General features: G+C 36.9%; 1 pseudogene; it reads left to right on the top strand.

The window, feature by feature from the left end:
* Positions 1-426: 426 nt before the first annotated feature.
* On the top strand, positions 427-1,049 carry LOC118522895 (large ribosomal subunit protein uL16-like; annotated as a pseudogene).
* The last annotated feature ends 7,943 nt before the right edge of the window (positions 1,050-8,992 follow it).

Genomic DNA, 8,992 nt, shown 5'->3' with positions numbered 1-8,992 from the left:
TACCACAAGGAAAATGTGTTTCTTTTTTTCTTTTCTTTTCATTGTATCTATATGAGATGATGAATGTTAACTAAATTTATTATGGTAATCATTTCACAACATATGTAAATCAAACCATTATGCTGTACACCTTAAATTTCTACAGCAATGTTTGTCAATTATTTCTCAAAAGAACTGGAAAAATATGAAAAAAAAACCCTGAATTTCAGTAAATAACAAAAGTAAAAATAGAAAACAAATAATCTGACTCCACTTGTTCTCAAATTTTCTGTTATCAGTAATATTTTCACGGTGCTCTGAGGCCAAAATAAATCCTTAACAGTTTTATTTATTAAGTAGCTAGGTCTACACAACGTAATAAGTTGTAATATTCCAAAAATTTAGAATCGTTTCCTTCAGCACACCACTGAAAATCTTGGTGTTGCCATGGGCTGCCGCCCTGCCCAGTGTTAACCATATGGTCAGAACAAGCCATATCCCAAAGTCTTGCTCTGCAGAGGTGTCCCTGATGCCAAGATCTGCATCTTTGACTTGGGGTGGAAGAAGGCAAAAGTGGATGAGTTCCCTCTCAGCAGCCACATGGCGTCAGATGAATATAAGCAGCTCTCCCCTGAAGCCCTGGAGGCTGCCCTTATTTGTGCCAACACGTACATAGTGAAAAGCTGTGGCAAAGATGATTTTCACATCCGAGGGTAGCTCCAGCCCTTCCACGGCACCCATATCAACAGGATGTCGTCCTGTAAGGCATGCGAGGTGCCTTTGGAAAGCCCCAGGGCACAGTAGCCAGGGTCCACGTTCGCCAAGTCATCATGTCCATCCCTACCAAGCTGCAGAACAAGGGGCATGTGATTGAGGCCCTAGGCAGGGCCAAGTTCAAGTTCCCTGGCCACCAGAAGATCCACGTTTCCAAGAAATGGGGCTTTGCTAAGTTTAATGCTGACGAATTTGAAGACGTGGTGGCTGAAAAGCGGCTCATCCCAGATGGCCATGGGGTTAAATATATCCCTAATTGTGGCCCCCTGGACAAATGGTGGGCTCTGAACTCATGAGAACCTCGGCATTGTCCCCTCCCTACTCATGCCCACTGATAAATCCTACTTCCTGTCATAAATTAATTAATTAATTAATTAATTCCAAAAATTCAGTAGTCATATGCAAAACCACTACATATGAATTAAAAAATAATATTTTATTTCATTGTTAAGTACTACACTCACTTATTAACAGGTTATATGTACCCAGTTGGGTCCCACAAACTTCTCAATCCTTGAAATCTCATTTACATCGCCAACTCAATTCTTGTTCTGATTTTCTAATAGTATTTGACTTTTATTACAGAAAAAAATAGAAAACCCAGGTTCATAAAGATACAACATCATTGAGAGGAATGAAACATGATCTCACACTGAAACTGTGAACTACCTTGACCTAGTAGTTCAGATGGCGGCCAAAAGATGTTGAGTGTTTCTCATTTTGGGGGGAAAATTTAAAATATTCCATGCCATCTTCATGGCTTCACTATGACTTTCCAGGGTGCCTCAGGACACAGTTTGGGAGCTGTGGGTTTTAAGAATTCCCTTATCTTACAACCATTTCAGGATTTTGAATAGCAACTTATTTATAACCAAGCAAGTATTGTCAGCAGTGAAATCTAATATTAAGAAAAACTAATTAGCTTTATTAAACCTTAATAACAGTACTTTATAATGCATTATAATATATTCTTATATTTAAAAAATAGTTTTAACAAATTCAGAAAATAATACAGTCATTGGAACTTAGGTTTTTCATAACATAATAGAGTTTACTTTGAAGGAATGTTAACTAAAAATTCAATAGAATTTTTTCAGTTTTTTTTAAAACTGAAAATATAGGTATTAATATTTGTGTTAGAAAGGAACTTCTTTTCTTTCCTCTTTTTAAAAGATTTTATTTATTTATTTGACAGAGACAGTGAGAGAGGGAACACAAGCAGGGGGAGTGGGAGGGGGAGAAGCCGGCTCTCCCCTGAGCAGGGAGCCCGATGCGGGACTCGATCCCAGGTCGCCAGGATCATGACCTGAGCCGAAGGCAGACGCTTAACCATCTGAGCCACCCAGGGGCCCTAGAAAGGAATTTCAAGGTAAGATTTTTTAAAGGGAGTGTTGGTTTAGCATTATTTTATTAAATTTTAAACAGTTTAACATTAGAGTATAGAACATAGTATGTTAGGGGAAAAAACGAAATAACATTTGTTCATCATGATGTTCTATACATGAATTATGTCTAAAAAAAAAAATCAGCCAAAAAAACCCGATTTTGCTATTGGAGGAATCTACAAAGAAGCCTCTTTGAGAAAATTTAAATACCAAACAAGAGTTTATCTTTAAAGTCAGGTTATCATGATTTTTTTCAGACAAGGTATATAGATTCTTTTTAGTCAGAATTCAAATTTTTTGCCCAAAAACTTTAATTAATGGAAGTCATATGAATATGTCCATAAAAGTAAATACTTACAAGACTAAAGGGAATCCATATAAACAAGTCTTGCACATATGTAGGATAGTTGCCCAATTAATACAAATATTTATTGCAAGCCCGCTATGTACTGGCCTAGCTCCAGGTGCTCAGGATACAACAGTACCCAGGACAAATGGGGATCACAACCTTCATGAAGCTTTCATTTTAATGGAGACAGAGAGCAAATAAGTAAAATATCTAGAATGTTACTAATACATGCTAAGAAGAAAAAATAAGTTAGTGGAAGGTGATAGGAAGTGTTGAGGGGAGAACTGAAAATGAAGAAAATTTAAAAATATTCCTCCTCCTCTGGGGAGGATTGAAAATTTAGGAAGGGCCTTAGTGAGAATGTGAGGAAAGAACCGCGAGAAGTAAGAGAGCAAAACCCTACGGAAACCCAGAGGAAGAACATTCCAGGAAGAAGAAAAACCAAGCACAAAGATCCTTATTGGGAATGTGCCTTTGATGCAAAAGTCAGCATACTTGAAACGGAGTGAACAAGAGGGAGAATAGTAGAAGAAAAATCAGAGGTAACAAGGAGGCGAGGCCACAGTAGGGCTGTGGTAATTTGGACTTTTGCTCATGTGAGAAAACTCTGGAGGGCTTTGAGCTAAGTACTGATGTGGTGAAATATAGGTTTCAAAAGTATTGCTTTGGCTGCTACAGGGAGAACAGCCTGAAGACGACAATAAAGAAAAAAGGGACCACCAGGGAGGGTATTGACATAAGACAAAAAACGAGGGTGCCTTAGACTAGGATTGCAATAATAGGATTCATCAGAAGTGGTGAGATCCCATATTTATTTTAAAGGTACATACAGGTGTGCCACCCAATATGGCCAAATGCAGTCACTCAAATTTAGCGCTTTTCTTTTTTTAGATTCATTTATTTATTTGAGAGAGAGACAGGGAGGGAGGGAGGCAGGGAGAGGGAGGAGCAGAGCAAGAGGGAGAGGAAGAGAACCTCAAACAAGCTCCCTGCTGAGCACAGGGCCCAATAAAGGGCTCGATCTTAGGACCCTGAGATCATGACCTGAGCCGAAACCAAGAGTCTGACACTTAACTGGCTGAGCCACCCAGGCACCCCTCAAATTTAACATTTGAAATTTAACTACTGAAAGTGAAATGAAACTAAAAATTCAGTTCCTCAGTTATGTGAACCACATTTCAAGGGCTCAATAACTTCATGAGCTTCTGGTACCATGTTGGACAACACACATGTAGATCCTTTCCATCGATATAGAAAATTCTACTAGACAGTGCTGATAGAACTAATAGGATCTTCTGACAAATTTGAAGTGGGATATGAAAGAAAGACAGTAATCAAGGATGATTTTGGGCCTACAACTAGAAAAATTGAATATACTGATCTAGGAAAATCATGAGAAAAGCAGGTTTGGAGGACATGCCAGGAGCTCAGTTTTAGAAATGTTAAATTTGAGATGTTTATTAGACATTAAATGGAGATCTCCAATAGGCAATCAGAATTGGGAATCCAGGTTGAAGGGAGAAGTATAGGCTGGGTAGCCCAAGCAAGTTTTACTTTATGCCGGGCACCCTTCTGAATACTTGCCTAACCCATCCAGTATTCACAACAACCTGATGAGCTAGTCACTATTACTCCCACTTTATAGATGAAGAAACTAAGACCCAGAGAAACATACCATTTCTTGTTAAGTTGAAAGAATGAGAATCTGAGCTGTGAGAAGCTGTCTCCTCCACAGAGGAAGCTAGCTGGCAAAATAAAGCCAAAGGAAACCAAGAACTGATGAGACTGAATAAAGGGCGAGGAAAGGAGAGTGACGCTGACTCTTTCAGCATTCCCTTGGATTCTGCGATCTAACCCAAAGATCATTCCTACTCAACTGTATGAGGCAATACAGTCTCTTTTTGCTTAAGGCATTGCAACCTAATAAGTTATATGACCTAAAAGTTATATTATTATATCAATAATTACCTAGCATATGAAATAGTTCCTACTACCTGATACAGAACCAAATACTCTTTTTTGACCTTATAGTATTGTGCACATATGTTGTACACACTCTGTTTGGGAATTTATTGGATAACAGTAACATTATCTCTCTTTTACCTACTAGATAGTGAGTTTCTTGACAACAGGGATGTTATGCTACAGATTATTTTCTCAACACCCAGGAGAGCAGTAGGTTACATTCTGTCAACTCTAAATGTCTCGATATAGTTTTTTTAATGTCTAAAAAGGAACGTAACGTAATACAATAATATATATTTTACTTTAAAGAATGATGGGAAGGTTAAATTAAATTTTTTTTTAATTTCATATTGTGTTATCTATTTCTGTGTAACAAATAATCCCCAAATGTAATAACTTTACATGGTATAAACATTTATTATCTGTTGTATAGAAATTTAAAGGCAAGGAATGCTAGAAGCCATTTTAGAGGCAACTTACCATAGTTTATTTTCTAGGCTTTGATGTTTTTCATTCTCCTTACATGCAATTCTCCCTACATGAATTAAAGCAGTGTCTAAAATCCAGTTCTCATTATCTAAATCAAGTCCAGATGTGAATGAAGCTTTTTAGGTGTAGTCCCTTAAGAGAGCTTATTGCGTACAGGTCTTCTTGTTCTGTAGACTTTGAAACTAAAGAGACAGTGTATCTGCACTCCCCCTCGCATACCCAATACACTATGGTGGGACAGGAATAGGGGAAAATGGAAAGCAAACGTGAATCACTGGTCCATAACATTTCCGAAATCTTGTCCAATAAATGTTGGGTTTCCTCATTAGGTCCCCAAACCAGGGAATAATTCTAATTGGCTCTTTACATCTCCATTTGGGCTTTTGGTTCTTTACTCTGAGCCTTTTTTTTTTTTTTTTTTTCATGAAAGGTAACACGTGTTTTCTGCTGAGTAATTTTCTCATGCTGCTTATTGTGATAGGTTTGTGTGGGCATAGGGCAGTCCAACTGCTTTCCACTGTGTATTGTCACTTTATGGGCCTCCTGTGAATGTCCTTGGAATTTACTCCATGAGACAAAACCATACCTACAAAGCTCTTGGATATAAATCCTGAAGCTTCCTTTTAATAAATCCCTTGTGTGAGTGTGTATTCCCTTGATACACTTGCCATTGATCTTTCTGAGGGCTTGGCCAAAGATGAGACATCTGCAGACCATGTTTTTTGGCAATGCCATGGAACTGATCTTTTTTAAGAAGGCATTTCTTGATTTTTGCAATATATGCCAGTTGGAGAGACTGAGAATTTTAAAAACCATCAAGCTCTGGCTCCTTTTTTTATACGATCTTTCTCTCTGTGTCTAGCTTTCTTTTCAAATTTTACAATAGATATTAAGAAGAAACCAGGCAGTGCCTTCAACACTCTGCTTTGAAATGTCCTTAGCTACATCTTTGGACACACTTTCTACATTTCAGGTTACTGCACGTGAAAGTGTTACTAAACTTTCTGCCCCTACACACCAAGAATTCCCCTTTCTTCCTATTTCCAATACCACCTTGGTCACTTCTTTTTGAGCTCTCATTGGTAACACCTTTGAAGTCCAGATTTCTGCTAACATTGTCTTCAAGGCAATAGGCTTTCTCTAACAAGCTCTGCAAAAATCATTTCAGCCTCTGCCCTCTGCCTGGATCCAAAGCCACTCCCACATTTTTTGTTTTAGTTTTTTTTTTTTAATGGCAATACCCTACTTCCACGTGCCAAAATAGCAATTATCTATTACTGTTTAACGTATCACCACTTAATAGAACAAACATTTATTATCTCATAGTTCTTGTAGATCAGAATCAGCATAGATTAACTGGGTTCTTCTGGCCCACAGTCTCTCAAAAAGCTATAGTCAAGGTGTTGGACAGGGCTGCAGTGAACTCAAGGATCAACCTGGGGAAGAACACTCTCAAGCTCACTAACATGACTGGAAAGAAGGAAGATAATGTGGTGAAAATATCTTGAAAACTTGCACATGACAGACCTTCTGGCAAACACACTAATGGTATATTCTAAAGGGAGAGTCCTAATCTGTGGACTGCTTTTGTAGGATGTGGCTGTCTTATTAGGCTCACATGTAGTAAACAAAGCTTGAATCTATGGATGTATGGGGTATAGCTCCTAGGAAAATGTCACATCAGCTATGTAACTATCAGAGCATAGAATGGAAATATTTTAACATTGAGATAATTCTTTTTTAAGTAAGCACATATTGCTTAAGACCTCACATGTTAATCTGTGCCAGAGGGTGTAGTGATATGGCAAAAAGATGGATCTGAGCATAAGCGCTGGTGGTCTTAGAACTCTTCTGGCTTCTCCTATGCCTTTGTATTACTTGTATTCCTGAAATAATTAGTAAAGCTTGATACTCCCTAAGGTCTCTGGTGTTTTAAAATGATGTGATAACCTATCCTACTTTATCTTAGAAACAATCTCAAGTGAAATAAAACATTCATAATGATATAGTGAAATAAAATTGCCCAATGATAAGATAATTAGGGACATTCTCTGGAACAAAGATTTTAAAACTACTTACCAAACTTTTCATTTGACCTTTTCAATGTATGTGCATGTATGTGTGTGTGTGTGTGTGTGCGTGTGTGTGTATTTTCCTAAAAATATGTATTTAGATACATAAAACTTAGAAATCTCTAATTTTTTACATTCAAAGGCAAATAAAAAACTAGAGGGAAAAAGACTTTGTACTCAAAGGTAATCCTTAATATCTATCAACTTTTTAAGCATTTCTTTTAATTTTATTTATTTATTTGAGAGAGAGAGAGAGCACGAGTGGTGGGGGGGGAGTGGGCAGAGGCAGAAGCAGACTCCCCGCTAAGCAGGGAGCCTAACTCGGGGCTTGATCCCAGGACCCCAAGATCACGACCTGAACCAAAGGCAGACGCTTAACTAACTGAACCACCCAGGTGCCCCACTATTAACTTTTTAAATGACAATTTCCCAAAGAGAAAATTGAGAGGAAAATAACAACAACAACAATAACAACAGTGTTATCAATAATTGAAATAGAAAAAAAAAAAAGGAAAAACAGTTGGTCAAAACACAAATTTAAGGGACATGTCACTATTTTTACCTATGAAAAATTAAAGAAATTTTTTTCAATGGATAATGCCCAGTATTTTCCAGGGAAATAGGGTGTGACCACTCTATTGCTAGGATAAAAGTATATGTATTTTATATTTAGAGGAAAATTTTACATTATGTGTTATGACCTTTTAAAATGCTTCTGCTTCAGGACGCCTGAGTGGATCAGTCAGCATTGGACTCAGGTCATGATCCTGGAGTCCTGGAATCGAGTCCTGGAATCAAGTCCTACATCGGGTTCCCTGCTCAGTGGGGAGTCTGCTCCTCCCTCTGCCTGCCGCTCCCCCTACTTGTGCTCTCTCTCAACCTGACAAATAAATAAATAAACTCTTTAAAAAAAAATCCATGGGTAACTTTTTAAAATAAATAAATAAATAAATAAAATGCTCCTGCTTCTTGGTCAAGTACTTTCATTTCTATAAATTTAATATAATATTCTGAGATGTAGAGAGATTTATATAGAAAAAGTGTTAACAACACATAATATAAACTTTAATTGTCCTAAAATAAAAGAATGTTTTCATAAAATATGACACATCCATGGAGACCATATGATCTAATGATTTAGAATTATATTATAGATTCATAATGATAGTTACCATCTACTAGTGATAGCTAATACTCACTGTGTGTTTCTTAAATGTCAGGCATTGTTTCCATACACATATTAATGTAATCGTGTATCTGTATGAGAGGTAGACTATGGACATAGTAGTTATTTCTGGGTTGTTTGATAATGGGCAACTTCTATTATATCTTTTACACTTCTTTGCATTTTAAAGTTTTTCTATGGTAAGATTTTTTTTCTATTTAATAATGACAAAGGAAATATCATCATAATAAAAGGAACTAGAATGCTTTTCATTTCCTGCTGACTGCCTAGGTCTGATTGAACAATTGGTGGAGGGAATAAATCAATCTCCAAACTTTATGTGTATTCTACTATAGCAAAAAAAAGATACAAAGGCCTACTTTTTATTGTACTCTCTTCCTTGCTTCAAGTTGAATATCACGTTTTTAGAAGAAAAAGAAATATATATGTTTGCTATATTTATAGTTAAAAAGCAGGGATTGTTTTTGAGAACATTTGGACACTCCAACAATAGTTTATTGAAATGAAAAAATCGTATTCTATGAACATAATTATTTATCTCTCACACTATACTAACAACTATGCTTGCTGCTGTGATACAAGGTTGAATAAATGAGCTCTCTTAGAAAGAAAGAGAAGTTAATCACTCACCTTTTAAGTTACTCTCTCAGAGTTTATTGCTCCTAGATGGGCTGCAGAACAAATATCCACATATCTTTGGCCTCCAAAAAAAAGATATCCAGCCTCATTCCCCCTAAGAAAACGTTCTTGCAAAACACTCAAGAAAAAGCAAATTAGCCTTTGATGTTTTTCT

Source organism: Halichoerus grypus, chromosome 3 (assembly GCF_964656455.1).
Source record: "Halichoerus grypus chromosome 3, mHalGry1.hap1.1, whole genome shotgun sequence".
NCBI lineage: Eukaryota > Metazoa > Chordata > Mammalia > Carnivora > Phocidae > Halichoerus > Halichoerus grypus.
This window is presented reverse-complemented; position numbering and strand designations above follow the sequence as displayed.